The sequence below is a fragment of the Crocodylus siamensis genome, chromosome 6, assembly GCF_052110815.1.
Source record: "Crocodylus siamensis isolate JL-2025a chromosome 6, ASM5211081v1, whole genome shotgun sequence".
NCBI lineage: Eukaryota > Metazoa > Chordata > Crocodylia > Crocodylidae > Crocodylus > Crocodylus siamensis.
The window spans coordinates 93,060,255-93,073,347 of record NC_143400.1 but is presented as its reverse complement, the minus strand read 5'-3'; positions in this window follow the sequence as shown (position 1 = coordinate 93,073,347).

The window sequence follows — 13,093 nt, the reverse complement described above, 5'->3', positions numbered from 1 at the left end:
CCACTCGTATGATCAGGGGTCAGCAGGGCAGGCCTTATGAGGAGAGGCTACGGGACCTGAACCTGTTTAGCCTCCACAAGAGAAGGTTAAGGGGGGACCTTGTGGCCTGCTACAAACTGGTCAGGGGGGATCAGCAGGTATTGGGGGAGTCCTTGTTCCCCCGTGCGCTGCCAGGAGTGACCAGGAATAACGGTCACAAGCTGGCGGAGGGTAGGTTTAGATTAGATATTAGGAGGCGCTACTTCACAGTCAGGGCGGCTAGGGCCTGGAACCGGCTTCCAGGGGAAGTGGTGCAGGCTCCTAGCCTGGGGATTTTTAAAAGGAAGTTAGATGAGCACCTTGCCGGGGTCATCTGACCCCGGTGCTCTTTCCTGCCAAGGCGGGGGTCGGACTAGATGATCTACCTAGGTCCCTTCCGACTCTAGCTACTATGAAACTATAAAGATTTTTCTGTCATAAGCCCAGAGAGGTAGAGCTATGCAGATTTCATGCAACTGCCATCTTCCTTTGATACAGGAAAGGCATGGATTGAAATCACCCCTGGGAAATCCCCCGTTAATAAAGGTTTATCTCTTGAAGCCAGGGATTAAAACCGCTGGGCAGTTGCAGTTACTCACCCCTACTAAACACAGAACGGGGGAGCCAAGTACCACCAACATCTACTTGATTGATGTTCTAACAATGATTTTTTAAATATGTTTTCATGTTTTGAGTCTTAAATATTTTGATAACTGCTTTTTTAAAAGTTAATACTCAAGGACTTTAATAGAACTGCTGAACTTGTTTAGAGAAAAGTTTGTGGGTTACGGTTTTCCAGCAGCTAGCACAGTGACTGATACTCTAGGGGCATTCTTACATTTAGATCCTTGCAGCTCAGAGAAATCTGCTGAAAAGAAAAGTGAATCACTTCCTACAGATGTTACCCAGGCAGGAGGCTGCCCATTTAGGCCCCTGATGTCTAGGGGTGACATCCGTTCTGCAGTTCCAAACCTCCCCTACACTGCAGCCCATGCCTCACAGACGGCATCCCAGGCGTCTAAGGTCACGTGGAGTCTCACAACTCCACTGCAACCAGCAAGCCTCAGGCCTCTCAAATATCTTACAGGTCTGGGCTTTCCCTAGCCAGGACTGTGTGCGTGTGGTGGCTGGCGATTATAAAGCACCTCCTATCCGCCTTTCACCAGGGAGGTTTGCAGTCCTGACATTTCTTGGGGGCTGCCATGCCACTGGCAGTCCCACCAGACCTCCCAACCCTGGCAGAGTGCAGTTTTCGGTCATGCCCAGGACCTGGGGCCTCCTCCTTCCCCATACCCCCAGCTCATAACCCTAAATCCATCCTGGCATGGGAGCTCAGCAGGAAGATGTTCTTCCCCTGCTGGCTGGTACTAAACCAAACTGCCACCCTCCAGCTCTGAGAGTGGGGCATTAAATGGTTTAAAACAAAATTTAAAAAGGAAATGGGTGCAAATAGAGTTAGGAGGGTGGCACTCACTCCGTCTGCACATAGAGCTTGGGGAACCCCAGCAGTGGGAGGTTCACCTTCAAGAACACCAGCTGCTCCACCAAGGTAGGATCCAAGGAGGTGCAATGAGGTGTCACAACAGCCCCAGCAATGCTGAACACCCTCCTGTTTGGAACACTGGTCAGTGGACAGGACAGGTGTTCGCGGGCAACCGTAGCCAGATCCTGCCACATCTGGCTGCAGGTTGCCCAACAGGCCAAGGGGTCACAGTCCAGTGGCTACACATCCTCAGTGAGATAGGTAGCCACTGAAGCCTCCATGCTACCTGCCTGAGGCTGGGGTCTGGTGTCTCTAAATTCCACCACTGAAGCCATGCCCGTGGCCCACGTTGGCAGCAGCTGACATGGAGAAGACTAGCTGGTGCTGGGAGTGCTGGCACAGGAAAATGTATCCCCTTCTTCCTCGTCCCCCGCTTCTGCCCTTCTGCCTCTGTTCACCAGCACCTTCGTCCAGTGATCAAGGGTTTTGCTGATTCACACGCTCCCTTTCACCCTCAGGTCACACATGGCTGCCAGCATGTGGACCGTGCTGGACCGCAATGGATCCACATGGTTTTTGATGCCCTCCTTCAGCCACTTCACCAGTGCCTGCACCTCTGGTGGCAGCTGCTTGCCCCAGCCAGGAATACTGATCCCCTGGAACTTCTCTATTTGGTTCTCAAGCTCCCTCACTATGGGGATCACCTGGCTAAGGAGGGTGTCACCAGCACTGAGGCTCTCAGTTGCCTCAATGAACAAACAGTTTGAGAACCACTAAGGTCTAGGAGATGGTATCCCACTCCGTTTTGTTAAGGGTGCCACTTATCCCAATCTCCCTGACCAAGGCCATCTCATGGATGGTCTTCTGTTACTCGACCAGCCTTCTGAGCATCAAGTATGTGGAGTTCCACTGAATCTCTACATCTTGCAAGATTTTGTGCTGCGGGATGCTCAGCTCTGACTGTTTGTCCCGCAGCACCTTGCTCCCCTTGATGCTATGGTGGAAGTAGCCCCCCACTTTCCTGCATCTTGAAATAAGCTGGCCGGTCATGACCACCCTGTCACCGGCAGCCCTGCCCCCCTCCAAGGCATCCCTATCTATGAGGTGGAACTTGTGTGCCACACAGCAGATGCCAACAAAGTTGGCCTTGACCATATTGGCCCCATTGTCAGTGACGATGAGCCTGCGGGTGAGCTCAGCCTGCCCAACGAGCCACCCCTGCACCATGCAGTTCATGGCCACCATGATCTCCCTTGCTGTGTGGGACATGTCCATCACCTCTGCTTGAAGGAGAGCCCACCAACAGCCTAACTGATCGCACCAGTGCCCTATGAGGGAGAGGTAGGTGTGATCTCTACCCTGGCTGCTCCAGATGTCTGAGATGAAGTGCAAGGCTACCTGCGGACTTTACTTGCGCAGCTCCTCCCTCAAGTACTCCCTGCATGCCTCATACAGGGAAGGCACCACCATCCTGCTAAAGTTGGTTGTAATCACCCGTGTCATTCACCAGTGCGTCTAGTACATAGGGGTTTTTCTGACTTCGTCGTCACTTGGGGAGAGGACAGGTTGGTGCTGGGATAGACTCCGGAAGGTCCTCAGGGTTTCTTTCCTGCCACGTCTTGCTGGAATAAATTCATTTAGTTGGGAGGAAGACTGTCTGCCCCACCCTTCCTGGTACCTTCCTTCAATCTTCCTGTCAGTCTTCCCGTTTGGGGCTCCACCTCTCTTACACCTCACCTTACACCAATCAGAGATGTTATTTCCCAGTCTTCTAGGTCTATTTTGGTACAGGTTCTTATACCTTGGTCTGTTGGGTCATATTATCTATTAACGGTACAAAAAACCTTTTTGCTCTCACTAAAAGAAATATTATTTAGTTTTTACCTTGTAATGTGGCTGACAAAGAGCTCATACTAGGAGTAGGAGAAGTGCCAGCTCTGCCATTTTCTTGCTGTTCACTCAAGCTCGCGTTATTAGTATTATCTTCAATCCACGGTATCTTTGCAGGAATCTTTTAAAGCCACTTGTCCATTTTGTGAGGGTTAGTTTAGTTAAAACTAGATAATATAATCTGTAAATCCACTAAACCAGGCACACAAACTGCAATACTTCACAATACACTGAAAGTGAACAAACACTTCTTCCTTTGGGATACCTCGTGTACCGTACGTGACACGTGACCACCCAACATATAGACTGAGTGAAGACACCAGTGTCAAACTGTATATTAAATATTAGTAAAGCTTAATTTCTTCCTTATTTTTTTTAGATAAAAAATAAATAAAAATACAAGTTCTAATATTTTCTTTGCGCACCCCAATGGATCATCTTGTGTGCACCCCACTTCGGAGACCACTGTTGTAAATAAGTAAGACCGGAAGGGACCTTGAGGTATCATCTAGTCCAATTCCATGCCTGAGGCAGGATCACCCCTATCCAAACCATCCTATATAAATTCATTGTCTAACCTCATAGCAAAATTACACACTCAGTCCTGACACAAAACCCAAGACAACATATTAATCTGCCACAGGAAAAGCAAGGGGATCATGGCAGCCAAGATCCTGCTGCTGCAAAAGATGTTCCAATACGCTCCACTGATCCCAGGAAGAGGGCCACACCTCTTGCTACAGAAGAAGGCAAAAAAGTTTCACAGTCAATACCAATCTGACCATGGAGTAAAATGCTTTCCTGACCCAAATATGGCAATGAGTCTGACCCCAAGTGGAGGGGCAGGACCCTCTAGCCAGGAACCTCCAGGTTTTGGTCCCAGCAGGGGCACTGGCATACCACCATCAAAATCCCCAGCCTGTGCTGCATCCAACACCCAATGCCCCTGAGGAAGGGTGTAAAAACAAAAAACTGAGAAGTCCTGACACATGCAACAGCAGGAGGGGGGAAAATTCCCTCCATACCCCACACAGCCACTAGCAACGCCCAGAAGTAGGATATAGGCATAGTTATACCTAGATCTTCCCTGACCAATGCCTGTCCAACCTTTTCTTCAACAACTTCAATGATGGAAAGTCCACAACTTCCCTAGAAAGTCTATTCTACTGCCTCGTTGTTCTAACAGTGAAGAAGCTTGTCTTGATATCCAGTCTAAACAAACTCGGCTGCCTCTTCAAGTAACTGGTCTGTGTCCTACTCTTCGCAGCAAGCAAGAAAAGTTGGGTTTTTTCCCTGCACAAAGTACCCTAGATAAAGTCTAACCAGGGCTAAGTAAAGAGGCAGCACTATCACCCCCTGTGCCTTGCACCTAATGCTTCTACTAATGCAGACCTTATAACTGCATTGGCCTTTTGTGAAGCTGCATCACACTGCAGACTCCTACTGAGTTTTTGATCTACCAAGACTCCCAAGTTCCTTCTCGGTAGTGCTGCCATTGAGCTATGTGTCACCCATTTGACATTTGTATTTTTGATTATTCCTCTTGAGGTGTATGTAGCATCTTGCGTTTGCCACCCTTGAACTTCATCCTATTAGCTTTAGCCCAGCTTTCCAGTTTGGCAAGATCCTTCTGAATTGTGCTTGTCCTCCAACATGTTTGCAATCCTCCAGTCTGCAACTTGCTCAAAACGTTCTCAATTCCAGCATCCAAATCATTAAGAAACATGTTGAATATTACTGAGCCCAGGACAGATCCCCATGGGACTCCACTCTAAACCTCCTCCCATTCTGACATGAATCCACAGCTTTCCCTTCATCCACCCAAGTAGCTACTCTGTCAAAGGAGATCAAATTTGTTTGACATGATTAGCTGTTAGTAAATCCATGCTTGGTGCTTGTGATTAGCCTTTCCTCCTCCAGATGCTTGCAAATGGCCTTCTTTAGGATATGTCCTCAAGGAATTTCCCTTGAGCCCAAAGTTGTGAGGTCAGAAAGTGAGCAGTTGTTCTGTGGAAAATGCTCTTGTCCCTGTGTTCAGGTCTCTTTACTGATTTCAGTGGAACTTAAGTACATGTTTAATTCCTTGACTGAAAATGCAGGCTTTCCTGAATCAGGCCATTAGTGGGAAACTTAAAGAATTTATTAAAATGTCATCAGTTTTTTAAGATTCTTAAAAGGCACAAGAGGTTCAGTAATGTGCTCGGAGTCCTGAGCTGATGTTGCTTAGCAGGGCACTGTATCCATTTGGTGGGAGAACGCTGCATTTTGCACATTTTGAATTTTCATCACAGTGCCATTTCATTTTCTTTCGGACCATTGTAGTGAAGCTAAATAAATAAAATATGCAAATAAAAGAAATACCAAAAGCAAATATCTAAAAGCAAATATATTTTCAGAAGTCTAGACTTAATTATGGCAATTACAGTTCAACCTTTTCCTTAACTTCCCTGCTCATATGGTCCCTTTAAAAAGAAATTAGAAACCAGCAAAGCCCTTTCACTGGACCATTACCATTTAGCAAGGGCTTATTTTAGAATCATTTATAAAAATGAATTTTTTAATGCTTTTAGCTAGAAGCTAGAAACCAATTATAAACAAAACAAAAACTGGTTTTTGAAAGATTTATTCATTAACATAATCACGAAATCTTTCCCACCCCAGTGGGCTGTAGACTGATAGCTGTTTCAACCAACATACTTCAACAGAACCATTACATCCCATTCCTGGAAACCTGCAAGAGCAAGTTAGACAGACACTTGACTGGGATGGTTTAAAACAAGGCAGATTTGCACCCTACAGACTAACTGAACAGGGATATAAAGCATAAGCTTTCTCGAGTCCAAACTTGCTTCATCAGATTGTTTAGTCAGGGATGATCTGGACTTGAGCAGGGAACTGGATGAGATGACCTTATAAGGCCTTTTCCAGCCCTACTTTCCAAGATCCTAAAGGGCGGGATAATATTAGGAAGCAACCACTGAACCCCTCACAGCTGTTGTGGCTCACAATATTTTTATGCAACTTTCAGATTTTAAATGGACACTTGCAGAGAGTGTACAATCAAATTCTAGGTGGTCTAAAATACCTAAATTAAGAATACTTAACTTAGATTCATTTTCATTTCAAGTAAAACTTGGGGCAAGTGTATGAACCCCTCTGCTCCAGCATTCCACAGCCAAGGGTACATAACCACCTCCACCCTAACAACTCCCAAGGCTTCTGCAACTATGTCATGTATTACATGTCATGCTTCACTGTAGTGCCATTTCTTGGCATTTTGACTTGTCACCTCCAAAAGCCCCATTTCAACCCAGAACATTATATACATTATATATGCTGTGCAATTATGCCAGATCCCTATGATTTTGCACTCTTCTGTTCTCTTCATCCCTTTTGTTTTGCAGAATCATCTCACATGACACTATGAATATTATTGTTAAAAGAACACATTTCTGAATCTCAGCACAGGAGATCTGTGTTATAGTTTGCTGAGAGACTGCAGCACACAGCTGTTTAAACTGCACAGGCCAAATTCTCCTTTTTGGTTGAATACCATCAACCAGTGCTTTCAGACAGTGTAAGGCTGCATTAAATTTAGACTGTGAATTCCTTCGAGATGTATTGGATTTAGGCAATAAGTCTGACTGAGGTGTGGTCGCAGTTTTGTCTACATCTTTACCAGACTAAACACTCTGACCACAATCTGTAAAAATTAAATATGTTTGCAGAGAGGAACCATCCTGAAATCATAAGCACGGTACCCCTGGCTGCCGATCTAGTTCAGCAGCTACTTAAAAATCAATGTTAGAACTTGTGCCATCAGCAGAAATGTGTGTAACCTGCTAGACTTTCTCCTTGAAACATAAGCATAGGTTGTGTGCATTCCTGGCTTACCTTCAATGTCGGGATAAAGCACTATATACATGAGTGCCCAGCGCAGAGTGGTAATTGTGGCCTCTGTACTTGCCATGAATAGACTGAATCATGATGTCTTCATCATACATCAAGTTGGGGTCATCCTTAAGTCTGTGAATGACAGTCAAAGAAAAGAGCAGAGTGCCAAGGGTTGGACTGTGCAACAGTTAACAACATTCATGATAGCAAAATAGATCCTGCACATTACTCTAAAACAAAAAAAAATTATAAAAGAATTAGAAAATAAAGCTCTTATATAAAAGAGCACAGAAGTTGAGAAATAAAGCACTCAAGACATTTAGATGGCTTGCAAATTTTGCCCAATTCTTGGCTCAGATCTTGCATTAAGAATTCTTGCCTAAGTCACCATATTGACTTACTGTATTTACTCAAATACAAGACGAGATTCCTTCCCCTCAACCCCCCATGGGCATGGGAGAAAAAGAGCTCCTCATCACATACAAGGAAAGCTCACTAAATACATGGTCTATCATTAAACTGCTGCCAAAAGCAGCATGTGCTCAGCAATGGAAACCAACTACGAAGCTGAAAAAGCCCCACAAACAGGTGGGTGTCCCCTCCATAGAGAACTGGCACCAGGGCTGGAGGTACTGCAAGATGAGGCTGGCACCACGAAGGCCAGAGCCAGTCCTGACGCACTTTCCTTGGTGCCAAAACTGATGCACTTAATCCTAGCCAAAAGAGTAAGATGCTGATGGGATCTTTTTTTATATATATAATTTTTATTTAAAACACACTTATCACCCTACACTTCCAAAGCTACACATATTGAGCACTCTTGTTTTACTGAGACTTCATATTGCAGAAACAACTACATATCAGAAACATCCAACAACATGTATCAAACCCTTAAACAACATACATCAACTTCCTACAAAAAAAACCCAAACCCTTACAGAAATCTTTTTCTTCATACTCCATGAGAAACTGTTAGCTCAGTAACCACCTGAAACTCCATCCCTCCCATCAGTCCTCTCTGTTGGTTTAGTGAAACAAGTGTGTCCTGTCCTTTTTCCTCCACTTTTTCTCCACCTCTTCCTCTTTGAGCTCTTCCTTGTCCCAATCGATGTAGTATTTCAGTTCATGCAGCCCCAGCTTCAGGCACTCTCTTTCAGTGAAAGCCAGCCCCTTAAACACCCAGAGGTTTCTTACTTTCCATAAACTAGCTTTAGCACATGCTAATAACGTCCTTAAAAAGTCCTCCAGTCCCTTTGGTATGAGTCCATCTAGCACCATCTCCTGCGCTAAAGACAGGTTTATTGTGGTGACACTGAGGAAGCATTGGACCCTTTCCCACACCCATGGGCAACTGGTAGTCCCCCAGCAGCCAGTCACCAAGTACACCGGTGGCACAGCAGCTGTCAGGGGGGTCACCAACACTTTCAGGGAGGGCACAAGCCCCCCCTACACGTCACCGATGCCCACACCCTTTTGTATATTTATACTCCCAAAACTTATCCCACTGTTTCTCCTTCCCCACACCTCACTCTTGGGCAAGCAGATGAGCTTGTCACGTCCCATCTGTGCTGCGCTTCTGTCACCTTACCACTCTCCACACTAGGTCACTATGTTGGCCTTTTAGCTGATTACCCACCAGCACGCCCCACACTTCCTTCATTTGACCTTCTGTGAAGTTTCCTTCCAGCACCATCCTGCTCCTCTTGCTTACTACTTTCATCAGTTTCTTATGGCCCGTTGGGACCTCCATCCCTACCTTCCCTATCTTATACCTCGGCATGAATCCTTCCATCGTGGCATAATGAATTTGTGGTTGCCACACCCATGGACTCTTCAAAGAGGTCCCACAGACTCCCCATTTCCTCAAAATTGCAGCTGCATTAAATCAGGTGATACGTGCTGCTTTCCCCTCCCCCTCTGTTACCAACTTGCATATTGCACTTACATATTTTGCACGGATGAACAATCCCAAAATCCAGCAGTCCCCATCCCCCCATCTCCCTTGCTTTGAGGGAGGTTCAGGTCTAGTCAACCTTCCTCTTTTGACACTCCAGAAGAACACCACATTTCGTACTTCTGCTATCTGCCGCTACATTGGTGGGAATACAATTCCCATGTATAGGATAATTGGCAGCAGCACAGCCTTAAATGCCTCCACTTTTCTAGCAAAGGACAGTGTCCTTCCAGACCATAACCACACTATTTCCTGTAGCCCTGCTGTCACCTTTTCCCATGCTGCAATACCTTTTCATAGTTTCAGAGTAGCTAGGGTCAGGAGGGACCTGATCAGATCATCTAGCCTGACCCCCGGCCACAGGCAGGAATGAATGCTGAATTCACAAGACCCCAGACAGGTGATTACCCAACCTCTTTTTGAATTTGCCCAAAGTAGGCAAAGCGTCCATCAGGATCCCTCGCACCCTGATTTCTCTCTCTCTTATTTGAAGGCCCAACCTCCTCCAAGTCCCTCCAGTTCCCCACTCCCATGATGGTGCTTTTTGATCTATTTAGTTTAGCCCCCATAGCTTCTCCATACCCTGATATATGCTTTAGCACTTTGTCCATTGAAAGTCTATCTCTAACTACGACATTTATGTTATCCATGTATAGTATATATGAAAACTTCATAATTTTACAAGAATGAAGAAAATTCACCACCTGAACTGGAAAACTGACACTCTCGCTCCTGTCCATTGTTCCGGGGAAAATCTGCATAGTCACAGAGTTCAAGCTGCTCCAGCACAAGATAATTTCCTGCCCAGGAGAACCTTCCATCACCTCGGACTCCTGTGAAATATGAAATACCATAACCAGGAAGGAAACATAATTCAACGTCCTACTTGACACTGGACAACATCAAGGTAAACAGACTGTTCGAACTTTTATCTCAGTCTAGTTTGCACAGAATGAGCTATTCCAACCAGGAGATCTTACTACACCTTCAGCTCTCCTGTGAAATACGAATTTTCATTTCCATCTAGCCCATCCAGCCCCAGGGACTTGTACATGGTCCAACTTTTCTAAGTAGTCCCTAACCTGTTCTTTTGTGACTGCTGGCTGCTCACCTCCACCCCAAATTATGCCGCCTGGTGCAGTAGTCAAGGAGCTGACCTTGCCTGTGAAGACTGAGGTGAAGAAGGCATTGAGCACTTCAGCCTTTTCTGCATTTTGTCACAAGGTTGCCTCCCCCATTCAGGAAGGGACCCACATTTTCCCTGATCCTCCTCTAGCTGAAGACATACTTGTAGAAACCCTTCTTGTTACCCTTCACATCCCTTGCTAGCTGCAACTACAATTGCACTATAACCTTCCTGACTTTATCCCTGCATGCCCGAGCAATGCTCCAGTATTCTTCCCTAGTTATGTGTCCAAGTTTCCACTTCCTATAAGCTTCCTTTTTGTGACTTATTTTACTGAAGAGTTCTCTGCTAAGCCAAGCTGGTCTTCTGCCACACTTGCTAGTCTCCCTGCCCATGGGGATGGTTTGTTCCTGCACTCCCAATAAGGCTTCTTTGTGGTAAAGCCAGCTCTCCTGGACTCCTCTCCCCCTCCGTTTGGCTTCTTAGGGGATCCTGACCATGAGTTCCCTGAGTGAGTCAGTCTGCTTTCCTGAAGTCCAAGGTTCTTACTATGCTGCACTCCATCCTTCCTTTCCTCAGGATCCTGAACTCAATCATATCATGGTCACTGCTGCCCAAGTTTCATAGACAGTAGGGTCAGAAAGGACCTGAGCAGATCATCAAGTCCGACCCCCTGCCATGGCAGGAAAGAGTACTGGGGTCAAAAGACCCCAGCAAGGTGTACATCCAGCCTCCTCTTAAAGACCCCCAAGGTAGGAGCCTGCACCACTTCTCTTGGAAGTTGGTTCCAGATCCTAGCCGCCCTGACCCTGAAGTCGTGCCTCCTGATGTCTACTCTGGATCTCCCCTCTGCCAGCTTGTGACTGTTATTCCTGGTCACCCCTGGCAGTGCTCGGGGGAACAGGGACTCCCCCAATGCCTGCTGGTGCCCTCTGACTAGTTTGTAACAGGCCACGAGATCCCCCTCGGCCTTCTCTTGTGGAGGCTGAACAGGTTCAGGTCCCGTCGCCTCTCCTCATAGGGCCTTCCCTGCTGCCCCCTGATCATGTGAGTGGCCCTCCTCTGGACCCTCTCCATGTTGTTCACATCCCTCCTGAAGTGCAGCACCCAGAACTGGACGCAGTACTCCAGCTGCGGCCTGACCAGCGTCGCATAGAGGGGGAGGATCACCTCCCTGGACCTGTTCGAGATGCACCTGTGGATGCAGGACAAGGTGCGGTCGGCCTTCCTGACTGCCTCCCCACACTGCCGGCCTATGTTCATCTTGGAGTCAATGATGACTCCAAGATACTTTTCCATCTCTGTACTGACGAGAAGGGAGTTCCCCAGCCTGTAGGTATGGTTCTGGTTCTTCCTCCCCACGTACAGCACCTTGCACTTATCAGTGTTGAATCCCATCCTATTCTCATCCGCCCACCCCTGTAACCTGTCTAGGTCTGATTGCAACCTATTGTTCCCTTCTAGCGTGCCCACGTCCCCCCAAATCTTAGTCCCCCCACATCTTAGTGTCATCAGCAAATTTGAACAAAGCGCTTTTTACCCCCTCATCCAAATTGCTGATGAAGATGTTGCACAGTGCGGGCCCGAGGACCGAGCCCTGGGGGACCCCACTGCCCACATCCCTCCAGGTTGAACATGACCTGTCCACCCCCACTCTCTGGGTGCGGCCCTCCAGCCAGCTGGCGACACATCTGACTGTGTGGGGTCGACACCACAGCCCCCAGTTTCTTAATGAGAATGGGGTGAGAGAGTGTCGAAGGCCTTCCGAAAGTCCAGGAAGACGATGTCCACTGCTACCCCTGTGTCTAAGGATTTGGTGACCTGGTCATAGAAGGCCACCAGGTTGGTCTGACAGGACCTGCTGCTAATGAACCTGTGTTGGTTGCCCTGAGCATAATCTCCCCCTTGGCCCCTCATGGACATGCACCAGGATAATTCTCTCAAAAAGCCTGCCCAGGATCAAGCTAAGACTAACTCGCCTATAGTTCCCCAGGTCTTCCTTCCTCCCCTCTTTGAAGATGGGAACCAATTGGCCCTTTTCCAGTCCTCTGGCACCATACCAGAGCACCACGAGTGCTCGTACAGCCATGCCAGGGGTCCCACAATGACCACAGCCAGTTCCCTCAGCACTCGGGGGTGGAGATCGTCCGGACCCACTGATTTAAGTACGTCCAGTCCCTCCAGACGTTTCCTGACTAGATCCGCCCTGACCCCTGGCCTGGGTGCGCTTCCCCTGGGGCCTGAGCGGGGCCCGGTGGGGAGTTGATCCAGTCCCTGCTCAGGAAAATGGAGGCAAAGAAATCATTAAATAGGTTATTTTTTTCATCTGGTGCAACGACCAAATTTCCTAGCGTGTCTTGCAGGGGCCACACGTTACCTGGTACCTTCTTTTTGCCCCCTGTGTATTTAAAAAAGGACTTCTTGTTGTCCTTGATCCAGGAAGCTAGTCCCAGTCCCATCTCCGCCTTGGCCTTCCTGACCCCCCTTGCATCCCCGAGCAACCACAGTACAGTCCTCCCTGGGGATGTCCCCTCCTTTCCATCGGGTGTGCGCCTCCCTTTTTGCTAGGAGACATTCCCAGATGCTTTTGGTGAGCCATGGGGGCTTTTGCGCCCTCCTGCTCCTTTTGATCCGTGTTGGGATGACCTCCCTTTGGGCTTGGAGGATCGTCTCCTTAAGGAGCGACCATTATCCTTGGACACCGGCTCCCCTCCCCTCTGGGACCTCA